Below are 15,000 nucleotides of genomic sequence, written 5' to 3'. Positions count from 1 at the left end.
CTCACGTTCCGATTTCTGATTTTCCAAGGGAATGAAAGTAAAGGTAGAGGCCGAGTGTATAACACTAACAATTTATTTGGTTACATTGCAGAATGTGTATTTCATTCTTTAACGGGATTGCATAATAGATTGTTATCATCTAACAGACCGGGAAATCAAAATCTATATTTTTCAAGAAAATTTACAAGTAGAAGGTGTAAAGGTTAACTTCATGGAGTGTTAGAATTATATTTATATTAATTGTTGTTAAAATTATAATCAAAATAGGTGTAACATATTTTAAGTGTTTGGAAAGTCACTTATTTGGCTGATAGAGTTAGTACTTACAGATCATGCAAGGGGTTACATCATCTTACAGAATCTCAGTTGCCTTTGAGGAATCTTGGAAGAACTGTTATTTAAGTGTAAATTAACACACAGTAGCAATCAAAGCATATCGCTTGTCTTATATTAACACTGCATTTAATTACATCAGCAACCTCCACTGTAATTTCTCGATTACAGTTACGATTGTGTATTTGCATTTAATTTTATAATTTTGTGGATAATAAATAGTTAGAATTGTTAAATCCAAGGCACTAGGAATACTTACGGCCATAATATAAGCGAATGCCAATATCATTACTAAGATATTGTAAATGTCTAAGTAAAGACAAAAGCGCTTGGATTTCTGTCTATCAATTTCCCGTGGTATTGCTTATTCAATGAAGTCACGTGCATCTACTGTGATTTTTTTAAGCATACAACCGTAATGTATGGCATTAACCCAGGTGAGCCGTAAATCCAAAGGACTAGGAATACATACTTCCATAATGTATGGCGTTACCCATGTTGAACCGTGAATCCAAAGGACTAGGAATACATACTACCATAATGTATGGTATTACCGCGGTTGAGCCGTGAAACCAAAGGATTAGGAATTCATACTGCCATAATGTATGGCATTACCCAGGTTGAGCCACCATAATGTATGGCATTACCCAGGTTGAGCCGTGAATCCAAGGGACTAGGAATACATACTACCATAATGTATGGCATTACCTCGGTTGAGCCGTGAATCCAAAGGACTAGGAATACATACTGCCGTAATGTATGGCATTACCACGGTTGAGCCGTAAATCCAAAGGACCAGGAATTCTAACTTAAGCCACATCCAGCTTCATAAAACAACATTAGACTCCCTCAATAAAAGTCGATAGAATTAGACATAAAAAATTCGGGGCTGTGGCAGAACTTGGCCTAAATTGAACCTTGGAAAAACCATTCAGACAGTACAAATTTACCTATATTGCAGCGTTCACCCAAATTTCTTTTGACGGTTTTAATTTTAATTTCTTATACCATACCCAGTTACACGCGAGATTAAATTTGATCTCAGGCAAACTGCATGTATATTTTTTAGGATCGCTACGTAACGAAGACAAGGCTTCAGTTAGATCAGATTATGTGTAACTATTAAATGTCCGTATTGTTGTGCTCCACTTTTATATTTTTCTTCATACTCCCATTTTCTTTCCTCTCTCTCGCCCTCCGTCCATACACCAGGAAGCCATTCCTTCTCATTTCCTCCTGATCCTGAGACATCCTGCCGGAAATATTTATGGCCCATGAAATCTCTTAGAGATTTTCCGGCGAGAATCCTACGAGGTTGCCGAGGAGGAGTAGGAGGAGGAAGGATGTTGGGACAGGATGGTCGTAAATTGTGTAATGGCAACGTTTTTGTTTGTACTTTCATAATGGTCGATATGGTGGAGCTGGTAACCTGATGGTTTTGTGGAGCTCATAGAAGAAATGAAAAGGGAGAGAAAATGGGGAGGTCTATCTGATGTGTCTTTTTTTTTCTTTCTTTTTTCCTTGATCATATTGAGTTTCTTTTTTGTGACGTCAAAAACTTTAGAAAACGAGATATTCCCTATTAAACCTTGGCACATTCTGCACTTCCTCGGGAAAACCAATTCGTAACTCATCTTCTCCAAGTAATGAAGTCATAATGGGCAGTGAAAACTTAAATATCGACTTTCATTTGCTCTTCCTTCGTTGTGCCACCTTTCATAGGAACAGCGGGCATGAAATTAAGATGATGTTATCGGCAGCAATTCTTATTATTTTTTTTTTTTTTATATGGTTAACATTTAAATGTTTGATAGAACATAATTGTTTAACGTTGCGTTGTTGCTTAGAGAGAGAGAGAGAGAGAGAGAGAAGAGACCGAGAGAGAGAGAGAGAGAGAGATAAAGTTGTTTATATCCCCCCTTCCTTTCAATCTCGCCAGTGTTTGCTTGAGGGAGTTTCATTGGGGAAGCTGATTGATTTTGCTTATTGGAGGCTCGGTTGAATGTGCTCTCTTCGGGTCGAAGGTTTTTTTCTCTTTTGTTTTTATTTTTTCCCAAGATAAAACTATGAAAGCAGCTATAAAAGCCATTTATTTCGTAAGCCATCGTATTATTCGTTTGTCGATAAACCGCTTAAGTTTTGGTATTCACTTGATAAATGTTTCTGGTTTCACATCGCTTACCTTCGGAATTTATTGCTTACGCTCGTAAATCACTGTTATTATTCTAAGCATGAAGCAAAGGAATTTTGATTAGATAATGAGATGAGTGTGTGTATGTATGTATGAAGGTATGGTTTTATATGTATGTATGTAATGTACTATACGTTCACTGAAGCCTAGCTATCATATTTGTTTTCATTAACTCTGTAGAAAAGTTTAATCTCATATGCGGATGATTTTTTAATTAAGAGTGATATTAACAGTAATCACCGTTGGAATACTGGTTGTCACTCGGACGTATATTGTAAAACCTGAACGAGTATATCACTTTGTAAATGGGCACAAACACAGTGGCCTACGTGAGGTCTTTGGCTCTCATGCGTTTGGTACTGTGCCCTTAATTAGTGGCTGTATCGAAAATTATATGAACCTTTAAGGATTTGATAATACTTTTTAGTCTTCTCTCTCTCTCTCTCTCTCTCTCGCGTTCTCTCTCTCTCTCTCTCTCTCTCTCTCTCCACACACACACACACACACATACAAACACAGTATTCTCAGTCTCGGGGATGTACTGAAGATTTTATGATCTAAATTCATTTAAGAATGCTTTTCAGCTAGATATTCTCTCTCTCTCTCTCTCTCTCTCTCTCTTTTCACAAACACAATATTCTCAGTCACGTGGATCGATTGAATATTTTATGAATCTAAATTAATTAAATAATGCCTTTCAGCTAGATAATTCTCTCTCTCTCTCTCTCCCTCCCTCTCTCTCTCTCTCTCTCTCTCTCTCTCTCTCTGAGCTCGCTAGTGGCGATTTTTTTTTTTTTTGTGAATTTGTGAAATATATATGCGTGCCGGGAAAAGAGTTTGCTGAACTTGCACGAATCCCAACCTATAGTAGTCAGGCAAACCGTAATATTCTCCTATTTGTGTTATGGCGCCTGCTACAGTGTGTAGGTTTCTACAACGGAATGCAATTATAGAGAGAAGTATCTGTCATATCCTTCGATTAGAGCTGGATCCCTTCTAATGCTCCTTAGGCTACCTGTATTCGAGACAAACCCCTCAATCAGGCTACGCTTCCACAGACAATAACAACAACAGGGTTGTAGATATTGCCAGATTCCAATGCGGTGTCCTTGGGAATGAGTGCGGATTTCCATAATGAATTGCGCCGGCGTTTGGTGCTGTATTTCAGTGAAGGAATGTTTCGATTAGCTTCATCTTCGTACTATGTTGTTATTTATGATCACTGGACTATATATGTTTTGAATTTTTTTCAAGTGCCAGAGAAGAACCATTGGCATAGCATTATAGGTGTTCGTATTTGATAACTAAACTTCAAAAATCCAGGATGTAATATAATTTTTTTTTTTTTCATCACTAACATTCGATGTAAATCTTATTTTTGTACGGCATATTCAAAGAATATATAAAAAAAAGTTTTCTGTATGATATGGTATCAGTTTTTTTTTTTTTTTTTTTTTTTTAACAGTCCAGCAGAATCACTTTTCAGTAATTCTAATCAGAGGATTTTAAGTGAATTAGTTACCAGCATGTTGTGCCATGAGGATTCCATAGGCAATCGTTTTTCAGAATAATATCCGCTTTAAGTTTCTATATGTTTGTTTGTTGATATTACCGGATCAGGACTATTTTCTGCGCATCTTTACTTCTTTGAACCCTTCTTATCAATTGAGACCTAATAATAATCTGTTCTTCGATTATGGTTTATGTTTTCAATTATTAACCGTAATTCCATCCCATATTTCGGATTTCACAAAGATACATAATGTCCTCTTCATGATGTGTTTGTTTACATACCAACCGAATGCGCCTGTCGTCTCGCACTCTGGCAACCAGCCAGGATAAAAATGCCAACGAAATATTTTTTTTTTTGTGAATAGCGTGTGGTGAGGTTTCTAGATACTTCTGCATTTTCGGATATGGCTCGAAATTACTTTCGGATAAGGTAGCCTTACGTTGACATGCATGTGGCCTTTTTTTGGGGAGAGAGAGAGAGAGAGAGAGAGAGAGAGAGAGAGATCTTTCGAATGTTTCATGCATTTTGCTTGTAGAGATATAGATTATACTCAGCTTAAATCTTCTCTAAAGTTGCATTTTTCTCGCGTATATGGGTATCAGGACTTCTCTGTAATCATTTTCGATTTTCTTTTGTGTTTTTTTTTTCCACAATACAAATTTTATCGTTTCCACTTTTGCCATCACTCTTCAAAACCAGCCATATCCGAAAATAGACCAAAAATTGCACCATTTAGACGTAAAAGAAAAAGTTTAATTTTTTTCAGTCAGACAAGGGTAAACCATTTGGTTATGAATTTTTAACGACATTGGTCGGAAATGGGAGGAGTGGGGAAACCAGTTGGATGCTATATTGATTATGTTTCGAAATATATAGGCCTTTGAGTTTAGCTCCGATAGATATTGGGTACTGGTGGGTTACATGTTACACTGACCCTGTTTCAGGCGGACTGAGCCACTTTGTATTGAATACGATGAGAGAGAGGAGAGAGAGAGAGAGAGAGAGAGAGAGAGAGAGAGAGCCATCCCACCAGTTAAAACCGGATAAAGTGAGAACTAACCGAGTTGACTGCACGAAAATTGGACCGCCTTCCGATCTCCAATTGAGTTTGCGAGCTCGAGGTTCCCCGACCTGGCTCTCTGCTTCTTTCCTGCATGTGGTGCTGCCCCGCCCTCCCTCCCTTCTTTCGCGCTCCCTTTTAGAGATTTCATTCAATTACGTTTCCCGAGAGAATGGTCGAGGCTCCCTGAATGACAATGACATATTAGCCACCTTGACCGAGGCTAGTTTGTGAAATGTGATTCCGCATCACACTGGATGGGGATCTTCGTCGTCTGTAGCTTTGTTCTTAAAGTGAGGCTCCTTTGATGGATTTGCCAGTCATGTAACTTATTTCGGTAATAAGGGCTGCTCTGGTTTTCAAATAGTATATTAGTATGGGCATTATACAGTTGTTTTCTTTTAGGTTTTTTTTTATATATTCATACAAAGTTAGGTACACCTGTTCTTGGTGATACAAACCTTCATGGTGCAGTTAGAATCTCATTCTAAAATTGCTTTTGAGAATTGATGTGACCAAAAGGCAATATTTCAGTAAAGGTCTATTAATTACGTTACGCTGTGTCCAAGTAGCTCTTTAAAATCACCTAAAGTCTTACTAGTATGATTGAAAAATGAGACGACCGTAAATCTAAATCTTCAACTAAAATGAAGAAATCTTTAGATTTCAAAGAAGTCATTGAAAGGTTAAGGCAGAATGAATGAGAAATATCTCTCACAAAAATCCTTGACACTAGAGTTTATAGTTAATTTCCAGTGCCGGGAAGAACGTTTTTGAAAGGGCATGAATGAGGGATATGAGGGGCATGAATTGGTTCTTATCCAGAACATCTTGATGGCCTGAATGGGCTTATGAATGAGTTTCACTGCTTTTGAAGTCGAATCAACAATATAAAAAAACTTTAGAAGATTTTAGCTGAAACAGAAAAGAACACCTTATATACCAGCTAGAGATATCTAGAAAGTCATATCAGTCGACAGTGCCCCCCCCCCCCCCCCTCTCTCTCTCTCTCTCTCTCTCTCTCTCTCTCTCTCTCACACACACACACACACACACACACACGCACACGCACACACACACCTATTTTGCCGTCAAATCATTTAGCACAGCTATCTTTTTCAAAATATACGAATAAGAGAGTCCTGGCTGGAAAAGGACTTTTGACCAGGACGGTACCATCTAAGCCACTCAAGGCACTTTGTGAGGTGGTACAATGATGCAGCAAAATGAAGTTTGTAATTCGAGATACTTCCTTTTCAATTGGTAAGGGCTAATATACTTTCTGACGAGACTCATATACAAGTAGTGTTATAAGGGGTTGGCAACACCCTCATATTTGTTCCCAGTGATATTCTGTCACTCACAGACCTTTCTCAAACCTCCAAACCCTCAAGTGCAATTTCCCCCCTCGGGGGCTTATTCCCCCCAACCTTACGGCCATTTTGGCACTTTCCTCTGATACATTGCCGGTTGTTCCCAGACGTTCCTTTCATATTTTCTTATTTACACCTCTTCTTATGATGATCAAGGAGATTGACGACAACATGGGTGTAAAGTTTGTTTGTGTAAGATAAATGATTTCTATTATTGCGTCTAACGATTGATTTGGCAAATTATGGAATTCGTGTAACGCAAAGTAAGTGGATTGTTCGTTGAGTTAAAAAAGCGTGTCTAATATGTAATCTGTTTCAATCGTGATTGTCAGTTTTATATTTTGTAATTATACTCAAGGCTAATTAAAAACTTAATTATGATGAATAGTGCTTTTTATGGGCACATTTTGAAAATCACAGGATATGTTATTGATTGCAAAGTGAAATGCATTTGTTAATGATTCATTGCAGAGCAGAAAATCAGCAAATTCTAACGACAAATGGAAGTAGATTTTCATATGAAACGCAGATGTATTTTAGGGGGACTTCATTATACGCTTGACAGAAAACTCGATTGAGCCAAAGAAACTTCGGCGCGTTGTTTACTAGCTTATATTTGTCCCTCACAATGAATCTCCCGCTTCTGTATTAAACATCATTTGCAAAGGTCTGCTTTCATTTTATTGTGATCTCATTTCTATGATTTATTTATTGTTTTTATTTTCCTTGATTGCTTCACTTCGTCTTCTTTTAGGAGTTCTCTAATGGGACGTCATTGGTTCAACTACCCAATCAACATCTGATCTGTGACTCCCACGTTTTCGTATTAATGTGGCCCTCTTTATATCTTTATTTTACTGATGTCATTCATTTGTTTTTTAACTACTAATCTGTACTTCTCTGTATGGTCTTTCGTAATTTATTCTTTTTATGTTCGTTTTATGCAAATCAGTATTCATGTCATACTTTAAAATTCATTAATAATTTCTCTCTTTTATTTAATTCATCTTTTAGACATTTTTATTACTTATCTGAAATGTCGCCCATTTTTATTACTCCTCATAATCGTTGTTTTTCTTATCTACTATACAAATTCTAATTACTTCGTAAATCCTTTATTATTGTCATTTATTCCCTTTCCCACTTACTGTATAACTAGTTCCCTTGTATCTCCTTTCTCGCTTCTTCTTTTCATCTTCGTTTCCCTTCTCTCTCGTTGCACAAACATATTCACCTCTTCTTGTCGCCTGTCTCCCCGTCCTTGTTCATTACATTTGCAGTGCCCTTCCACCCCAACCCCCACCCCCCACCCCCACCCCCACCCCTCCCGCCCCTCAGCTTTCCTTGCGTTTTCCTCCTCAGTCTCCTCTTCCGCACCACCTGATGTTTTAGGGTAACACCTTGAACGCAGGTTTCCCCATCGGCTTTTAAGCCGCGTCGTTTGGAATTATTGATAGTTTCAGCCTGTGGGACCTGCTTTCAGCCGGAGCTTGCACAGTATAAGGGGATTATCAGTTCAGGATTTTCACTTCACTGCCATATTCGTCATAGCACAAACTTTCATCATTTTTAGTTGTCTGTAAAAGAAAACTATCGAGATGACTATTTGTCTGTCCGCCCTCAGATCTTAAAAACTACTGAAGGTAGAGGGCTGCAAATTGGTGTGTTGATCATCCAACCTCCAATCATCAAACATACCAAATTGCAGCCATGTAGCGTCACTAGTTTTTATTTTATTTAATGTTCAAGTCAGCCATGGCTGTGCGTCTGGCACCGGTATAGGTGCCAACAACACAGGCCACCAACGGGCCGTTTCTGAACATTTCATGGACCGAGGCTGAGAGTTTCACATAGCATTATAGGCTGTACAAAAAAAAACTCGATAGCGCCGAAGAAACTTCGACGCATTTTTCACTTGTTTATATATTTGTTTTGTTATTTTGTTCGCTTGTTCACTTAGCCGCGTGCAATTTATGAATATATTAATTTTCTTTGAGTACGCACCCTTGAACATTCAGTTATTTTTTCAACAAATTCATAAACTATCGCCACGCTAAATTTTAGTTTTTTTTTTTTTTTTTTTCGAAATTTGGGAAACTTCCTTTCCTTTACTCACGTCACTTTTAATGGAAAATCGCGCTGAATTTCTGAAAGCATGTCTCGACTAACTTTCCAGCGTCACTCAACTGGAATCCCGAAAAGGACGAGTGACACGTGACTGGTTAATGCATTAAAGCATATGCTAAGGCTGACATTATTTCCCACTAGTCGCCTCAACTTAATCCATGTCAATTTCCTCCATAACAGAAGTCTTTTCTTTTACTTTAATTATTTGAGTTTTGCACTTCTTCATTAAAATTGTCTGGCGGACTAAAGAATCATCAAATTTTGGCGATACACACACACACACACACACACACACACATATATATATATATATATATATATATATATATATATATATATATATATATATATATATATATATATAGTGTATTTATATATGTAGCACATATATATGTACATATACACGTATATATATATATAATATATATATATATATATACTATATATATATATATATATATATATATGTATGTATGTGTGTGTGTGTCCGCGCGTGTGTGTATGTATTTATGTACATAAATTGCGTGTTTGTTACATCTAACCACATTTGTCTTCATAAAACCAAATATAATGTAATCTGCACGTGATGTTTTGTGTTGTTGACAGGATGTATTCGATAAGGGTCTGGTTTTAGTAAAGTCTGTAGGAAATTAGGTTCGGAAGGGTCTGGGGAAGCGGTAAACAGAAGAGGCAAGATGTGATAAAAGATGGGGAAGACTAAGGAAAGATGAACTGGCAAACTATAAAGGCTAAGAAAGGCTAAGAAGATTGAACGGGTCTGCTTTTACAACGTTGTACCTGTGCGTTAAGAAGTAAGGATTGATTTCATATCTAACCTATCAGTAAGACTGCGAAGGACTGAGTAAAGACGAACCCGTTCATGTTTACGTTTTACTTATGATGTGGAAAAGAGCTAAGGATTGTTTCATTAAGAAACTGTACTTTTCGCTCAAAAGTTTAACTTGCTAGAAGCCCGAAACACCTGGCACGTCACAGCTGCCACGAGAGAGAGAGAGAGAGAGAGAGAGAGAGAGAGAGAGAGAGAGAGAGAGAGAGAGAGAGAGGAGACTTTAATTATTGTAAATGGTGTTGGGGGCCATACTTATCGGTAACACTGTCTGACATTTTTAAAATGATCATAGCCTCTCATTCCAGGATTCTACGCTGTTACCGGTCCTTGTCATGTCTTACCTTTTCGTTTTACTTGCCTTTATTCTGTTATTTAGTTTCACGGTCGTAAGTGAATCGTAACACTATAAACGTATATTTTATAAGATGTTTATCGCATTTTTCGTGTCACATACTGATTATGAAGCCTGGAAGTTGCTCTACACTTTCGTTTTATTTCTCATACGGTCAAATCTATTAAAACTTTTGGAGGGATCTTCTTTCAATCGTTCTTATTGGATGAACCAACAGATTTCTGGAGAGAGAGAGAGAGAGAGAGAGAGAGAGAGAGAGAGAGAGAGAGAGTTTAGGGTGACCGTTACGATAAACGATTTAAGGTCTCCCGGGTAGTATCCTATAGACATTAGGACATTACATTGATAAGTTAGCTGAAGCATATAAATTGAGCATCTGGGATCCTGTTGCGAGCAAATTTTAACTTTTATATCTCTCCCAGCTATTGTAAAGTAAAGCATTTTCTATTTCTCCCGGCTATTGTAAAGTAAAGCCTTTTCTTTATATAGAATGGGAAAGAAAGATCAATGGTTTAAATTTTACGAGTTTACCTTTCACTGAGTGCAATAGAATTCGTTTTAGAAGGAATATACTCCCTCTTTCCCATCAGGTTCATTTGCTTGCCTGTTGCATGTGAACAGATGGAGCTCATTTTTCTTCCAAGAGAACGTGCCTTTTAGGAAAGCACCTCTTCTCATTCAACGGCGAGAGACAGAAAAAGTATATAAAAAGGGTAGAAAGTTTAAAACTGGTCTGATTGGAATGGTGTTTGTACATTATATTTACGAGGGAGTTGCAGTCTCCAAAGCTGATTACCTTTCTCTCTCTCTCTCATTGTATGTGTTTATTTCTTTTGTGCTAGTGCTTAGACGAAACGCAGTGAAATAAACTGAATTATGAGATAATTGCCACTAGTTTTCAAGATCTCCCAGCAGACCTCTAAATGCTTCAGGAATGTGGACATATTTAGCTTTATGGGCATTTGGAGGAAGTGATTACTCGCAAGATTTATAAAGGTTCTGCCTTCATAGAGAACATGTGAATGCCCCAGACTAAATAAACTCCGTCTGGCGTGATCACTTTGGTCATGTTCCGCCTGCCGGAAGGCGCATCTGAATTTAATTCGGGTCACCCAAGCACGCGAGAATAGTGGGTGAAGCCTTAGTAAGATGTAAAGGTAGTGATGCTAGATTCTACTAAAAAAATTACATGTCCATTAACCAACAGCTTTGAAGTACCTTCCTACAAATCATGGAGAATGACCTTCAGTTTGGATGTTCATTATAGAATAAGAAAAATTGCTGTGATAATTCCAAACTATACCTTTGCGCGTCCCCCCCCCGCCCCCCCCCCCCCCCCCCCTCTCTCTCTCTCTCTCTCTCTCCCCTTACGTTTGGATAACGACGAAACTGCAGAATGATCGAGAAGTGATACCATTTCACTACCCGTAAAAGGACTTGAATTTCAGTTGTAGATTGAAATGGCTAGCTGACTAAGACGCTGCCACAATCTCTCTCTCTCTCTCTCTCTCGTCAAGACTTCTGTGTTATTTCCAACTTTTTCAGTGGATGTTTACCCTCTTTTTAGAGGAAACTTGAATAGTCAACATTTAGCGTGGATTTTTGTATGACTTTCTTTTGAAGTTGTTTGCATTTAGTTTTTTTTTCACTCTACCTTTCCATATTTTTGCGTTTTGTTCATAATTGATGATTTGTTGAATATTTATATAGCAAATGTTTCTGTTCTGTTTCTTTATTCACCATTATGAAAATTCGGTGCGTGAAATTTTCTTAGATCTCTTTTGGAGTTCAGGAGGAAACGAGTGGCGTAATTTTAGAATACGCTAGTTTTGGATTTAAGTCCTTGGATCAAAGCAGAAAGGAGGTTGAACCAATATGCCTAACTATTTGTTCAGAAATCTCTACATTGATATGTATATGCTTTGCCAGTACATTTTTAGTCTACCAAAAACGAATTCTCATGACAAAAATTTCATTTCCGGTGCTTGCATCTTCCAAATGATGGTCTCCTCTGTATTCGATTATTCGGTATTTTATTCTTAGTGTGTTCAGCTTATTCTTCTATCTTTCATTCCTCATGTTTCACATATATATTGTTGCTTGTATATATTTTATGTATACGTTGACATGAATATTCAGATTCTTTTTTTGTCTGTATAATTTTCGTCGTTGATCCTCTGAACCTCCCTACTCAAACTTGTATGAAACATGAATAATTTTGAGCTGTATGGAAGATCCTACGTAGGGCCTTGCTGCCGAGTTTCTTTATTCATCGATTTAATCTTCCATTCAAAGCAGACTGACAACGCATGTCCGCGTGTCATTTAACAGTGCTGTAGTTGATTTTACGTTTTCCGATTTATCCTGTATTTTTCTTTTTATCGCTGACGTTCTCAAGAAAAGCATTTTCTTCAAACTCGCATACTGACCACCGTCGTCGTTCTTTTTCCGATAACCCGCCACTCCCCTTCTTTTTGTTTTTATCTTTTTGAGTGTTGATTTATGTCCAGAAGTGTAATTTTGGAAGGGACAAGAAGCGCTCAAGACATGCCGGCTTACAACGATAAATGCTAAGCATGATGTTCTCCTATGCTCGACCTCGGTCCCCACTCATGTTTGCCAGTGGTTAAAATCACTTTACATATAATTCAAATAAGTCATATTGTCGGCGAACATAAACATTTCATATTATATTATTGCCGTTAATTTCTTAAAAAATACAAAAAAGATTAAGAAAATGTAATTATTTGGAATCAACGTAGATTTTATTGAACATTACTTCTATGGGGAAGGATTCATTAAAAAAAATAGTTTGCTTCAGGTTTGCTCTGTTGATTTTTCTGCGCAAAACTGTGCTGTGACATCATGTAATAAACCCTGAATGTATAATTCGCTTTATTTCTTGTACATAATATGCTTTGAGCGCAAAAAAAAAGGAAAATGGGTTTTCATTGCAGTTCGGCGTCTCATGCACCTTCCCTCTCCGTGTTTTACAGGTGAATGTTCAGTTGCACAAGCAAAAGCACTTCTTCAAGCAGCAATATTTTCCTTTGGTTACGAGCATTTTCTCGCCTCACCCGACAAAATCTGTTGTTCCTTTGTTGACCAGTGTAACAAGTATGGTGCCTATATATATTATATATATATATATATATATATATATATATATATATATATATATATATATATATATATATATATAATATATATATATATATATTTTATATATATATAGATATAATATATAGATATATGTATATATATATATATATATATATATATATATATATAATATATATATATATATATATATATATATATATATATATATATATATATATAGTATATATATATATATATATATATATATATATATATATATATATATATATATATATATATATGTGTGTGTGTGTGTGTGTGTGTGTGTATGTGTGTGTGTGTAACTATGTAACAAGACCTATTTTGACCTTCTCTAAATAATAATAAACAAAAGAAAACTGATCACAAAAACCCAACGGGGCGACTGGCAACCTACCTTATAGCTATATATGAATGTATGTATGTGTCGCCTAAATATATGCATGTGTGTTGGTCCAATGGTAAAGTGGTTAGTGTCGTGGCGTATCACTCAGATGTCACGGGGTTGCGTCTCTACCAGGGCGATGAAAAATCACTGGCTCCGTATCATGATCAGTTACTGCTGCAGTGTGGGGTCTGTGGTGGGAGGGTGAAACTAACATTCTTTGGAAGCTTGAATTTCAAGTCAATGGCCTCTGTGTCCATGTTCCATGTGAATAGCTTTCATCCACTGTAATAATAATTATAATAATTCGTCTATTTTAAGAAGTAAATTAATTTGAGCGCTTATAGACGAAATAAGAGACATCAAGTGACACAAGAGAATTTTATAAACCCATAGAAAAGTGTTAATGCCGAAGAAATTTCCCTCGGTTCTCTTCTTCTTCTCTCGGTCGTGACCTGACTTTCAATGATGCCGAGAAAAAAAAATTTTCCCCACAGCCATCTATCGTGATAACATTTGTCCTCTGCAGGTTCTGACACAGACTTCCATAATTCACTGTTGTTGCTGCATCTCTCAATTACGGGTAGTTTATGTTTCGGTAACACGCGAGAGATAAAGCGGTAATTAAGGTTGATTTGTGTCGAATTGGGTCTTACACTCTTTATTTTTTCGGGCAACTTCCGTCGTTGTGTTTGGAACATTTCCAGCTTGATATCTCTGCATGAAAAGCTAATTGTGTCATCTCAAAACTATATCATTTCAGTAATTCCCTCAGAGAAATTCTCCCAAATGATTATAGGTTTATTTTAACTGAAAATATTCGACTGAAAGGCTCTTGTGTTATTACCTTTTCTTCAAGAGATAATCTTTCTATTAAAGCGTCAAGTCTTTTTCTTTTCAGTTGTAATTTTCTCTCATGTGACAAACACGTCTTTCAAAGGTGAATGAGTCAGTGGTTAAAACAAATTCGGAAACAACAGAAGTATTTACAGTCCTTCCAATTCCCGGTTCTCTTTTTTGCATTGAAAAATTAAAAGATCTGATAAAATATCCATATTGCCTTGGGAGAATAAACCATAATGAGGCTGAGTTATGCGTATTCAAGCTTTGTTCTTTGATAAGCTCCTTTATTGTGTGAATTGTAAATTGTACTACCAAAATGTTTTTACGGAGTTTTTTTTTTCCTTTACAACTAAAATGATCGTGAATTGATCAATTTAAAACGACAAAGCCCCACCGTTTTACACTGGCAATTATAGTATTCTAATTTCCTGCTTTGAAGCATACTTTTTTGTGTCCCGCCTTGTGTAAAAACAAGGTGAATGCAATTTCATTTTCGAAGCACGACTGTACGTAGTTAAAGATGAAATACAGCGAGTTTGTTTTGTGGGAATGTAAAGGAAATTGGAATTCAGAGGTTCCCTTTACAAAAAAAAAAAAAAACAAAAAAAAAAAAAAAAAAAAAAATGAAGAAATAACAACGGAAAATAATTCCTTCATTCTGTATATTGTACTTTAAATCAGTTCTCTTGTCATGTTGATTCTGTGAGATATGCTGCGATTTGAACAGTGAGTAATACATGTATAGTCTACAGCGTCATTTGTTGCTTTGTAAGTAGCCGTAGTTTCTCCCTTGTGATGTATGTGGAAGCCCTGGAATTGTGGACGATTGATT

The sequence above is a fragment of the Macrobrachium nipponense genome, chromosome 8, assembly GCF_015104395.2.
Source record: "Macrobrachium nipponense isolate FS-2020 chromosome 8, ASM1510439v2, whole genome shotgun sequence".
Classification (NCBI taxonomy): domain Eukaryota; kingdom Metazoa; phylum Arthropoda; class Malacostraca; order Decapoda; family Palaemonidae; genus Macrobrachium; species Macrobrachium nipponense.
This window is presented reverse-complemented; position numbering follows the sequence as displayed.